Source organism: Adiantum capillus-veneris, chromosome 9, assembly GCF_014529385.1.
Source record: "Adiantum capillus-veneris isolate H3 chromosome 9, ASM1452938v2, whole genome shotgun sequence".
Taxonomy (NCBI): domain Eukaryota; kingdom Viridiplantae; phylum Streptophyta; class Polypodiopsida; order Polypodiales; family Pteridaceae; genus Adiantum; species Adiantum capillus-veneris.
In genome coordinates, this window is record NC_140939.1 from 146,234,899 (window position 1) to 146,249,306 (window position 14,408).

Here is a 14,408-nt window from a genome sequence, read left to right on the forward strand (position 1 = left end):
GACCTCTATGTGCTTGGTCCTGGCATGGAACACTCTGTTCCTAGCCAATTGCATGCTGCTAAGGTTGTCACAATGGATGAAAATCTGCTGGTCCACCTGCACTCCGAAGTCCGCAAGTAATGTGCATAGCCAAGCTACCTCGCACGCCGCAATTGCTGCACCTCTGTACTCGGCCTCTGTGCTCGATAAAGCAACTGTAGGCTACTTTTTGCTGCTCCAAGTAACAGCAGCACTCCCAAAAGAGAACATGAAGCCACTTGTAGATCTCCTATCAACAATGCTACCTGCCCAATCTGCATGTGTATACCCATACAATGCTAATGGCGCATCTGCTGCATAGAACAATGATGAGTCAAGAGTCCCTTGCACATACCGAAGTGTGCGTCGTACTCCATCCAAATGTGGCTTCCTCGGAAGATGCATGAACTGACTCTCCAAGCCTACTGTGTAGCTCATGTCTGGCCTCGTGATAGTTAAGTAGATTAGACTACCCACAATATTCCTATACATCTTGACATACTCAACAACATCACCCTTCTTTGCACTCAGCTTTGCATTCACATCCAAGGGAATAGAAATTGGCTTACAATCAGCCATACCATACTTTGACAACATGTCCAAAGCATACTGTCTCTGTGACAGCCATACACCCTCTGGATTCCTGATCACCTCAATGCCAAGAAAGTAGTGCAACTCGCCCAACTCTTTCATTTAAAACTCCTGTTTGAGAAGACCCTTCACATGGTCAATCTCCATAGCATTGTCACCCACAATAATAAGGTCATCTACATATATGGTAATGACCACAATCCCCATATCACTCTCACATACATAGAGTGAATGATCAGCATAAGCTCTTCTAAAACCAATATTGACAAGATACTTGGCAATCCTGTCATACCATGCTCTAGAGCCCTGCTTCAAACCATACAAAGCTTTGAGAAGCCTGCATACATAATCTGGGTAACCTGGATCGACATAACTAGGTGACTAATCCATTTACACTTCCTCTTGCAACTCACCATTCAAGAAGGCATTCTTGACATCCATTTGATGCATAATCCATCCTCTAGATGTAGCCACTGCTATGACAGCTCTCACAGTCGTCATCTTTGCCACTGGAGCAAAGGTCTCCTCATAGTCTATGCCATACGTCTGTTCATAACCCTTTGCGACCAGCCTTGCCTTGTGACACTCAATGTTACCATCAGCCTTATGCTTGGTTTTATACACCCATTTACAGCCAATAGCTTTCTTGCCACTTGGCAATGCCACCAACTCCCATGTGTCGTTTTCTTCCAGTGCAGCATCTCTTCATTCATTGCATCATCCCAATGCACATTTCCAACTTCATCCTCAAAACATGTGGGCTCCACATCCTGTATCACCTTAGTCATGTAGGCTTGGTGATACGCTAGATACCCATCATAAGTCAATTTCTGAACTGGATTTCTAACTCTGTTAGATCTGCGCGGTCCTGGGTCACTCCTTTGCCCTCTAGCATCTTCTTGTACTTTCCTTGCACTAGGTGTCCTGACAGCCGGAATTCCAAATTCCTCATCAAGACTTTGTTCAGAACCATCTGAATCCATGTCTACATGTGGAAAATCTGATGATGCATCAACCATAAATGGAGGTTCATCAACCTTTTCCTTTCCTTTTCCTGATACATTCCCTCTACCTGCTGGTGAAGTAACCTGCGTATGTAGTCTACCATTCCATGGCTTCTCAACAGAGCCACGAGAAGAGGACTCTTGTGGTACACTCAAAACCTGTGAGTGTGGCCTCACATTTTGTACAACCACATCATCTTTTACATCAGCCCCAATAGTGCCATGTGCATTACTGTACCAGCTGCTCATCTCATCAAAGACTACATCTCTGCTCACTCGTAATTCTCGTGTAGCTTGGACTCTGCAAGATACAGAGCTCAAGGGGGAGTGTTGAGATGTCGAGCTCTACATATTGATCTGGCATCCACTACGGGTCTTGGCTGCTTACGGCATTTACTCCCTGCCACATTAGGTGACCGACACGGAGGATCTCTTCCAGTGATTCTACAGCTGGACTACACTTATAGTGCCAACCTAGTACGCTTCTACCGAGTTCACACTTAGTGACCACATGTACATATGTGCTACTTTTCAGCTGTAGCACTTAGTCATTTTGTACTCTCTTTTCTAAGAGTAGAAGAAGAAGAAGCTTTCCATCTGTGTGTGCTTTGTGCTTGTCTTGTGTAGCTCTCTTGCATCCTCATTCTTTACAACCAACACCCAAAAACTATGTCTTCTCGTCTAACCGGGAGCAACCAGTATGCTCCGTTGTATGGCCACCAAAATATGGAGAGGGTGAATGGGGAACACACCCAAAACACAAACAACTACCTCTCTATAGCTCAAGGCAATCACAAGACCCCTATCCTTTGAGAAACACCTTCAAAAGATACAATTCACACTCACAAGCCACATCTTGCACACTTCTCAACACACCCACGCTAGCAAGACCATCATTTAACTCACACACACCATCTATACTCGTTTCAGCACACTCGACACACACCACCACTGAAATTTCCATGCCCTTTGCACCACAAAATGGGCCACGGGCACACACTTTTGCTGGCACCAACACATACAAAGAGCAAGAGAAAAGAGATGGGACAGGAGAAACAATGCCAAGAACGGGGAAAAAGGCTTCCAATTGCTTAGCCAAAGCATACACATGTTTCCATGCACCACAAATGGTAGGCTTATCCAAGCTGTATCAAGGGCTCACATTTGACTTTTTTCACTTCATTGTTCACAAAACGAGGGGAAAGCACTTTAAAATGATTGAAAAAAGGGGTTTATACGGGAGCCTTGCCCTTTTTTAGTAACTTGGATTTGATTGGACCACTGGGAGGTTTATCTTTGACAACTTTTTTGCAATTCTTGAAGCTCCATATACCGCCTTCCTTCTTGTTACCTCTTGAAGCTCCATCTACCGCCTTCCTTCTTGTTACCTCTCACATTGTCACACTGAACCTTGAGCTCTCAAGGAGGATGTGCTAGTGCCTCCTCATTTTTCATACAAAATCTAAGGGGCATAGAAGACTGTGCGGGACCAAGTCCTTGCGGACTGCCACATCATCACCATTTGTGAATCACCCGTCATCGGGCACCCGCCACAGTCATCCGCCTCAACTAGCCACAACTCTCTGCACAATTCTTTGTTTCTTGAGCCACAAGAATTGACTAAAACCACAAGTTTTTGATCTCAAATCATGCAACCACCACCGCCTTTTGACTTCCCCAAGCCCACCATTTGAGACCGCAAAAGGCGAGAAATTTAATTGTAACTATTTTTCCTAGCACCAATCCTCAACTTTTGATTGGTATAACTACCCCTCTAGGACTTTGATTCTTGAGCCATCAACTCCTCCTAATTACATGTGATACATAGCACTCCATAGGACATGGTTGAACCCAAAAAAAATCAGATGGCACCATTTCCAATGCGACCAAGTGGACGCACAATTGGCCCCGGCAAATCTTCATCTGACCATAAATTGAGTTGTAGAGCTCCAAATGATGATCCAAGAAGACATGCATGCTTCACAACTTGAGATTTTCACGTGTATCCTTTCAAACCAGCTCTAAAAAATTGCACATACCTGTGTCTATTGGGAATCTGCAAAACCTTCCATCTTTGGGCTAGCATATGTTTCACACCGTGGCTCCATTTGACGAGCCGTCTAGACAGGCTTCTAGACAATCTCAAGCACTACATTCCCAAGCAGTATTCTATCACCTTGACCACTTTGAATTTCCATCCCAATGGGCCCTTTTTGGAGTCTTCTTGGCCCAAAAAATGGTATTAGACATACATTTCCACCACCGTTTTCTCACCTAGGTCCTCCATACCTACTTAAACCCTTTGCCAAGCACCTATATGCACCCATAGCACTGTGTGGAACCACTTCTAGCTTTGACCAACTTTGCATATATCAATGTTGTTGAGAAGTTGGCGTGCTTTCTAGGAAGGTACCGGACCTTTGGCTCTGAGAGGTTGTGAGGAGGTAGCAAAGGATTCACTCCATGAAGTGTGGTGTTTGGTGGTGAATACTTAAAGTGCAGCCATAGAAGACTCTCTCTCTCACATTAATATATGCAAAGTCTTTCAGGTCCAAAAAGAATTATAATTCTTTGTTGAAAGTGAATTTTTTGACTTAAACACACATTAACTCTAAAAGATTGTACATTATGGAAACTTGGGTGAAAGTTGGCATTGTGTGGGTTATTCATTTAAGATAATATAAGCATATAAAAAAGTATCCGATGATAGCCATTTTTTGGCTATCGGGAATTTCCATAGTGAGCTACCTCACCCTATCCAAATCACTCAAACATTGTGGCTATCCTTACACTTTCATTGTACGTAGGCATGTGTGAGTTAGGGGACTTTCCCCATATCTCCTTAAAACCCTTAGCTAGCTAGTCATTGGGCTAGTTGAGCCCAAAAAATAAATAAAAACAAAAAAAAATATTATGGTCCATTTGAGCATAAATATTTCATTGTATATAGGGCCTAAATATAGGGATTTTTTATTATAATTATTTTGGTATTTCTTTTAATATTTTTACCTAGGTGGGCGTTATTTACATAAGTATGTTATGTACATTGACTCACCATTATCATAACCTTACCACTATACATACTCTTTATTATATACGGGGATATTTTCATGCAAGCCTCAGTAAATCTTGGTGTGAACCTACTCCAAGAAAAAATCACAAAAATACATTTTACCTAGTCATTTCCTTTTACTAAATTATCATAATGCATTCTTCTTTACTTCTTGTAAATAGTTCTTAATCAATAAAAACAAATGAGGGTCCCCTCATTTGATTCCCTATATTTTCATATATTTCTTCTTTTTATTTTCTATTTATACACAGCTGACACTATTCTCGATTTCATAAATTATTTATATACTAATCTTTTTTTTCATCATATCCATATATTATATTTGTAAATAATCCTAATCCATGCATATTTTCAAACCCTTAAGAATCTATTAGGTCATGCTCTCATGCAAGGAGGGGCTCGCTCTTGGAGGATTATGCAAGTTCAACAAAAGGGGGGTCATTGAAGACTTTTGTAGGAGGAAAAATAGCATTTTGATGAGATTTTTTGCGACCACCTCCACTCCAAATTTGTGGAAGTGATCAAAATGAAAACTTTATCTCACAAGCTAAATAATTACCTCGTAATTTTTTATAAGTTTGGAGCTTCCATCGGTGAGATATGATTTTTTTGGCTATCCACTTGCTCTCACAAGTCACCCTAGTCTTCTCTCACCTTCCTTCACACTTCCACACACACACACACAGCCATTTCTCTCTATCCCTCCCTCAAGACTTAATAATTTCACCCTATCTACCATCAATAATGCCTTTCACTTGAGCCCACATCCATGACTCAAGCAAACAAAGAAGACCCACTATATTTTGATACTCAAAACAAAATCATAATCTTGATTTGATTAGCTTATCAATTAGGATTTCCAATCATCTTAATGAGGGGTCTCCAACCTATAAATAGTCACATCTACCTCTTTTTAAATTATCCCCAAGCTCTCACATAGCACCCCAACACTATACGCATGAGGAGAGACTTAGGTGTAGCAACCACTTTGTGAGCCTCACACTTGGCGTGAGACAAGCTTTTGTGGAACACATAGCAATTGAGAGAGTGTGAGTTCTAAAATCTCAAAATGGCTATTGTATATGCTCTTCCATTTTCAACAATTTGAGGTTTTTGGTGCTTCAATGGCGTGTCTTGGTTCTACAATTATCGTCCTTTCACTTGTGCAGCGTGGTTTGGTGAATCCAAGGTGACTTGTATCTTTTAAGTTCCGTCATTTGAGCTTGTTTGAGAAAGTGGTTAGTGTGTTTTCGGGGCGTCCACTAGAAAATATGTCAGATAGCATATGCAAACAAAATAAGGGATTTATGATTAGGTATATTTACAAAAAAATGTACTTACATATAGGGTTTTTAAATTGAGAAAGTGAAAATTTTCATATATAAGGGCTGGTTTTTTACAAAAATGCATACATAAAGGGGTATATATAATACTTAAAAATATATAGGTAAAGGATTATTTAAGTACCTCTTGTTTGCATGTACTATATGTAATTTTTAAATAGTGGACTCTTCGAGAGTGTGTTTTATTGCCAGGTTTCTTGTTCATTATAAGAGGGTTTTGTAGTCAGGTTTCCCGCACCCTAAGATAGTGCGTGTACGCTTGAAATGTTCACCATTCACTAATTGATGGTTTAGTTTATGCAAGCTCCATCATAGTGTGATAGTAGACAACATTACCTTGCAAGTTGTCAATCAAGTATTTGTACAAACTCCATTCCTTTCTCTCTCTCTACCCTTTGTTCAGGATCTCTCTTATGCCATTTGGTGTGTGTCTTGGTGTGAGAATGTTTGTGTGTGTGTGTTTTTGCACCCCCTCTTGGTTGTGGAAAAATCTCTCTTGCATCCTAGTTCACATCCCATAACTAGGTGGTGCCCCTTCACTTGTTGGCTATGGGTTTATTGTTGCTTTCTCTTTATTGTGGTTGCCCTAGCCCCACTTGAGCAGCACAGGAGTCTTGACGGGTGTTTAGAGGTCGCCTCTCTTGTTGCCCTCCCCGGATTGACTTAATTTTGGTGCCCCCACTAAGAAGGGCTTGGTGAATATTGTTGTTGCACATTGCATGAATGTTTAGCTTTTAGCATAATCAAGTAGATTGCATGAATCACAAAAACTTGTATGATCCATTTGTTCCCATTGCAAGGCAATAAGTGCATATCATTGTTAGTACTAAGGTACAATTTCAACGAGTAATTTATAGAATTTTGGGATCCCTTAGGTTGGCCAAAATAAATGCTTCAGTAAACTCTTTTATTTTGTCTCTCATTCGGTACAATCTTAGTTTGGACGTATATATATTTGTTCTATTTTAAGCATTAGGTCATGTATAGATCATGTATAATGGTCCAGGAATAGAGTTTTTTCCTTTCCATTTCACTCCACACATTAGAATAAACATTGTAATTAGTAGAAAGATCCATTTTCAATAGTGTAGGGTGTTTATTTTTGGTGCTCAAAGAGTAGGAGGAATTCTCACATCATCAAACCCTGCCATCTTGCCTTTTGTTGACTATCACAGATCATTTGATGTGCATATTTTTATTTGGTTGTAGAATAGGTTGCAATTTAGAAGACATTTTTAAGAAAGAAAAAAAAACGTATTGTCACTTTGAAGTTGATTCAATGGAGGTTCAACGCCAAATTTCAAGATATCCTCTCTTCTTTGGAGAGCGTGGCAAGGACGCTAAGTTATTTTTAGCAAATTTCAAAATGGCTTGCCGTATAAAAAGGGTGATAGGAGATGAAAAATTCTTTGAAATTTTTCAAGTGGTCCTCAAGAAAGGTGCTAGCACTAAGTTTGACTCTCTATCTCTTGAAGTTAAGGGAAACTATAAGGAAGTTGATCATTTCAAGCAATACTTCTTTGACCCCCAAAACACTTAAAAGCTATGGCAATACATCATTTCTCACAAGCAAAAAGAAATAGATGACTAATATATATACAAACAAGAGTTTCTACGTCTTTGGACTGTATGGATGAGAAATGTTCCTAACCCTGGTGATAATGCATAGTTTTTAAAGAAGGAGAGGCTCATAGCCGGTCTCTTTTGCACACCAACATAAAAATTGAGGCAAGCATACCAGCTACCTTTGATGCAGCTAAAACTAGGACTACTGAGAAGTATAGAAAACTCAAGTGCCTCAGGGGAGAGGTTCCAATAGAGGGTCCTAGGCCCAAGGGAAAATTTCAAGCATCAACATCTAGAGATATTCATGAGGTAACAGCTGAGGTGATTGAGAAGTTAAATAAGTCCTTGAGAAACTTATCATTTTTTCTTGCATAAGTTATAGGTCCCAAGGGACAAACAAAGAAAGCTGAGGAGCAAGAGCGACGACCTAAAAGGGTATTACAGTGTTGGAATTGCACAGAATCTAAGAATGGGATGTATAATTTTCCTTGGCCTCGTGGGGATCCAGGGAGACCTAACTTGAATTACCCAGTGATGAGGTGCAGGTGAAGGAGCTAGTCAACAGACAATGATTTTGCAAAGACCAAACGGGGCAAGACCACCTCCATGAGGGGTGGAGCTCCACCTTTGCCAAATCCAAATGTGCATGTGGTAGAGGCAAATTCAAATGAGATTGACATGGAAGAAAATAGCATTAAGCACATCCGTGGAAAAGGTATGGAGAAAGAAGGAGTCACATCACAGAGTGACCATGGACAAGGCAATAAGGCAAAGGAGACCAAGGAAGCCAGGAGGACTCAATGTTGTATCAACCTCCAAGATCTCCCTCTTGGACATGATATGGCTCCATACAACCTATTGGAAGACATGAGAGGTAAGGGTCCTAATATCTCATGGCCATAGTTTCTTGCATTTTTCTCACAAGTTAGGAGGTAGCTAACAAAGGCGGTTAGCACTAGGAGAAAGGTAAAAGAGAATGTGCATGTTGTGAAGATTGCACAAGTTGAAATGAACAAGGACATTACACATGTGCTAGATTGTTATGTCAAAGGAAAATTGGTGAGGAAAGGTCTAGTGGATGGAGGTGCACAAATTTGCATTATGACAATGAGACTCATACAAAGACTACACGCATTCACATCCATGAGACACCTGAAATCAAAGTCAAGATGGCAACAATAGTAAGGCTAGGTATGTAGAAATTTGCAAAAATGCTTTTGTGGAGGCCTTTGGCATTAAGAAGGCGGTTGATTTCTTTGTTATGTCTACCAAGGGAAATAGTTATCCATTTATCCTAGGAAGACCATGGCTAATGAAAATGTCAGCTTTGCAAGATTGGGAAAGTGGAAAGTCGATTTGTAGGAATGATAATCATAAAATGGTTGTCTTTGACATGAAGGAGCAACATCAAGAGGAGCTCTAGGAAGAATGATCTCAAAGTGAGACGGAGGAAGACTGGACTGATAGCACCTCAGAGGAAGGAAGTAACTATAGCATTATTGAAGAGGAGTCTTCCATCAAAATCATGGAGGTAAGGTTTAAGCCAAGCAACCAAGAGACCTCTTATCAAGGCTTGGAAGAGGTAGGTCCTCAAGAGAACCAAGGTGTGGAAGATGAAGGAATGCTAGAAGATATGTTGTCTACAACACTTACAAAGGACGAAAGAGAGCAATTCAAATGTGTGCTAAGAAAGTTTCCTAGGTTTTTTCTAAAGACTACACAGACGTTCGTGGAATAGATTTTGTTCAACACAAGATTGAGTGAAAGCCTGAGGCCGCACCTAAGGCACAAAAGTTACAAAGTCTAGGAGTCGTCAAGGAGCAAGCTCTACTCAAGGAGGTAAGAAAACTTCTAGCAGCTGATTTCACTTATCCAGTGGAGAATTCAAGGTGGGTCTCTCCTGTCATAGTCACTCCCAAGAAGAATGGCAAGTGGAGGGTGTGTGTGGACTATAGCCCACTCAATGAGGCAACCAAATGAGATCACTTTCCTCTCCCATTTTAGGATGAGATACTAAATGAGGTAGCTGGTCATGAGAAGTACACTATGTGTGATGGATACTCAGGCTACTTTCAAATAGGTATCACATTAGAGGATCAATTGAAAACAACCTTCATCACTTCTTGGGGTTCTTATGCTTTTAGATTCATGTCATTTGGCCTGACAAATGCTCTTCCAACTTTCCAACGCTTCATGAATATGTTGTTTCAAGCATTTTTTTGGAAAGTCCATTAGGGTTTTCATTGATGACTTTTGCATTTATAGTTCAAAATCATTGCACCTATAGAAGGTAGAAGAAGGTTCGAAGAAATTGTATAACATGGGAGGTCAACTCAATCCTAACAGATGCCATATAGATGAGGACAAGGTGATCTTGCTTGGTCACAAGGTTTTCTATCAAGATATGAGGTGGATCCTTCAAAGACAAAGTCTCTTATTGAGTTACAATCACCCAAGAATCTCAAAGAGGTCATCTTGTTCAACAAGTAGAATTTACATGGTCTGATGAGCTTGAAGAGTACTTTTGTAGCATTAAATTCATTCTGTCAAAGCTACCAACACTCATGCCTCCTTGTTGGGAGTACACATTCTTTGTTAGCTCTAGTGTTGGGTAAGAAACAATTGGCATTGTTTTGCTACAACAAGATCCCTACAATACTAGGATGGGACCCATCTACTTTGCTAGTAGGGCCATGAATGCCTTGGAGAGAGACAACACAGAAGTAAAACTCATGATGATTGCTCTCATGTTTTGGTGAGAAAATCTAGATCCTACTTGTGGTCAAAACCCTTTGTAATAATCACTATCAAAAACTTGTTTCCTTGGGTGTCCCCTCAAATGAAACTAAGTCCCAGGATATCAAAGTGGATTATGGAATTGCAAGGTAGAAGATAGTGTATGTGCACAATTGCCAAGGATTCTCACCTATAGAGTGCAAGAAAGGGCTAATAAGGTGCCTGAAGTGAAAATCCTACCCTTGCTCTAACACCTAAAATCATACCTAATTCATTTGCCTTGTTCTTTGATGGAGGATTCAGGAAGGCCATAGGAAAAGCAGGGGGAGGGCTTGTATTGCTTGATCCAAATGGTGTGGCTATTATGAAAGAACATGTGAGTTTTTCAAACTCCATAAGCAACAATGAAGCAGAGTACAATATACTACTCCATGGCTTGCGGATGTGTGTTGCTCAAAATATATAACATCTCATGGTAAAAGGGGATGCACTTCTCAATATAAAGCAAATCTTAGGCATTTGGGCATGTGAAAATGAAAGATTAAGGCAAATGGTTCATTCCATCCGCAAACTACTTAATCAATTTGAAGAAGTACAATTGTATCATATTCCTAGGGGGAAAAATGAAGATATTGATTTGCTTGCACAAAAATCAGTTGCATGTGTTAACATAGAAGTGCATGTCATCATGGTGGCAACAGTGGTAAAGCAACCAACGTACCAAGGGATGGAGTCCTTGGCTCCCATTGTGAGCTACATTTTGGAAGGAAAGTTTCCACAAGGATTTACAAAGGCTTAGAAGAGGAGGATCATAAAGAAGGCAAGTTTCTATCTCTTTCTAAAAGGCTCCCTCTGTCAAGGAGGAAAAGATCAAGTGTGTATAAGAGTACCAACAATAGAGTAAATTATAGCCATTCTAGAAGGTTTGCATGAGGAAGCATGTGGTGGCCATTTTGCTAAAGAGTTAACTGTGAAAAAGAATTTTTTTGCGGGGTATATTCGGCCAAGCCTGCATGTCGACGTTCAACATTGGTGCAGAAGCTATCACAATTGTCAAGTTAATGGAAACAGAAGGTTGGTACATGGTCCAAGGCAAATAGTGCTTGCAAATGGACCCTTTGAAAAGTGGGGCATTGGTGCTATGGTTCCACTACCTAGAACAAAAAATGATAATCTCTACATTCTAGTGGAAATAGATTATATGACTTGGTGGGTAGAAGCACAAAGTGAAATTATTTCTGATAATGGTCCAGAGTTCAAGAAGGGTTTACTCACGGAAGTTTGTGAAGAGCTTCAAATTCCACATTGTCATAGCACACTTTACTACACCCACAGTCAAATGGTTTGGTGGAGATAAATCCAAGTCCCAAAGTCTATTTGGCAGAAGAAGACACAGATGAAGATGAAAAGAAGGTGGCAATAGCCTTCTAGTCTACAACAACATTCTCTAGCTTTTTGTTTTGGCATTCCTCTTTAGTTGTATTTATTTGGAGATATCTTGGACTAGCTTGGTCTGGGTTTTATATATCTGTTTGAGGGGAGGTATTGAGTGTCTCTTGGACTAGAGATAGTTTGTCTCTTGGACTAGAGATAGTTTGTCTCTTGGATTGGGGATAGTCTCCTGGATTGGAGATGTTCGTTTTGCTCCTGGATTGGAGTGTGCTAGAGTTATCACTTTCTTCAGTTTCTTCCAAGTCCAACCCTCAAGGGGAGTATTGTAAAGTGTGAGCTTTACCCTAGAGTACTAGAGTATGACTCAAGGAGGGAAAGGTGGAATTATCCCACATGTATTGGTGCAATTCTATAGAGCTACTTGAAGCTCATTTTGTGAATAACCAAACCCATTCCATTTTGCATTATATCTTTCTTGTATATGGTGAGATTGTGATGGCTTAGCAACTACTCAAGATCATGTTTATGGGTCCAATTTAATCTATCTTGGAAACTAATTTTCTTGAGTGATAATCTAGCCTACACACTCACTCGTGTGCACCATGTTTGTTTTTCATCCACCCTAGAAAGAACAATCCCATTCCCATCAGATTGTTGGTAGTTCTGATAGAATGACTTTAATGCTACAAAAATATTCTTCAAGCTCATCAAACCAAACAAACTCAGCTTGTTGTGTCAATTTTTGCAAGGGGTGAAGTAATCCCGAGGCTAAGTGAATGAAGCGGGACATATACTTCACCTTTTTGCAAGGGGTGAAGTAATTCGGAGGCTAAGTGAATGAAATGGGACATATACTTCACCTTTTAAATAAATGAGATGACCTCTTTGAGATTCTTTGGTGATGGTAACTCAAGAAAATCCTTTCCCTTTAAGGTATCCACCTTAATATCTTTATAGGAAACCTTGTGACCAAGCGCACTCACTTTATCCTCAGCTATATGGCATTTGTCAAGGTTGAGTTGGCCTCCTATGTCAGACAGTTTCTTCAAACCTTCTTCTACCTTCTGTAGGTGCAATGATCTTGATCTATAAATGCAAAAATCATCAATGAACACCCTAATTGACTTTCTAAAGAATGTTTGAAACATCATATTCATGAAACATTGAAATGTTGTCGGAGCATTTGTCAAGCCAAATGGCATGACTCTAAAAACATTACAACCCCAAGGAGTGATGAAGGTTGTTTTCAATTGTCCTCCAATGCAATCACTATTTGAAAGTAACCCAAATAGCCATTACACATACTGTACTTCTCATGATTGGCTACCTCATTTAGTATATCATCATGAAATGGGAGGGAAAAATGATATCTTTTTGTCGCCTCATTGAGTGGACGATAAACCACACACACCCTCCACTTTCTGTTATTATTTGGAGTGACAACCACAAAAGAGACCACTCTAAATTCTCCACAGGATAAATGAAACCTGCTGCTAGAAGTTTTCTTACCTCCTTGAGTAGAGCCTGCTCCTTGATGACTCCTAGCCTTCGTAGTTTTTGAGCCTTAGGTGTGGCCTCGGGCTTTAGCTTGATCTTATGTTGTTGAACAATATCTACTCCATGCATGTCTATGTAGTCTTTAGAAAAAGGCCTAGAAAAATTCCTTAGCACGCATTTGAACTCCTCTCTTTTTTCCTTTGTAGGTGTTACCTTCTAGCATCCCTTCATCTTGCACACCTTGGTTTTCTTGAGAACGTACCTCTTCCAAGCATGGGCAAGAGGTCTCTTGGTTGCTTGGCTTACACGTTACCCCCATGACTTTGATGGAAGACTCCTCTTCAGTAACATTGCCGCTACTTTCTACTTTTGAAGTTCTATCAGTCCAGTTTTCCTCCATCTCACTTTGCAATGATTCTTCATGGAGCTCCTCTTGGTGTTGCTTCTTCATGTCAAAGACAACCTTCTTATGATTTTCATTCTTGCAAATGAACTTTCACTTTCTTGATCCTACAAAGCTCACGTTTTGACTAGCCATGGTCTTCTTAGGATAAATGGATAACCATTCCCCTTGGTAGACATAACATAGAAATCAAACACCTTCTTAATGCCAAAGGCCTCCACAAAACATTTTTGCAAATTCCTACACACCTATCCTTACTATTGTTTGCTATCTTGACTTTGATTTTAGGTGTCTCATGGATGTGTATGCCTAGTCTTTGCATGAGTCTCTTTGTCATAATGCAAATTTGTGCACCCCCATCCACTAGACCTTTCCTCACCAACTTTCCTTTGATATAACAATCTACCATAGGTGTAATGTCCTTGTTCATTTCAGCTTGTGCAATCTTCACAACATGCACATTCTCTTTTATCTTTCTCCTAGTGCTAACCGCCTTTGTTAGCTCCCTCCTAACTTGTGGTCACAATGCAAGAAACTGTGGCCATGAGATACTAGAACCATTACCTCTCATGTCTTTCAACAGAATGTATGGATCCATATCATGTCCAAGAGGGAGGTCTTAGAGGTTGATACGACATTGAGTCCTCTTGGCTTCGTTGGTCTCCTTCGCCTTCTTGCCTTGTCCATGGTCACTCTGTGTGATGTGACTCCTTATTTCTCCTTACCTTTTCCACGCCCAAGCTGAATGCCATTTGCCTCCATGTCATTTTAATTTTTCTCCTCTA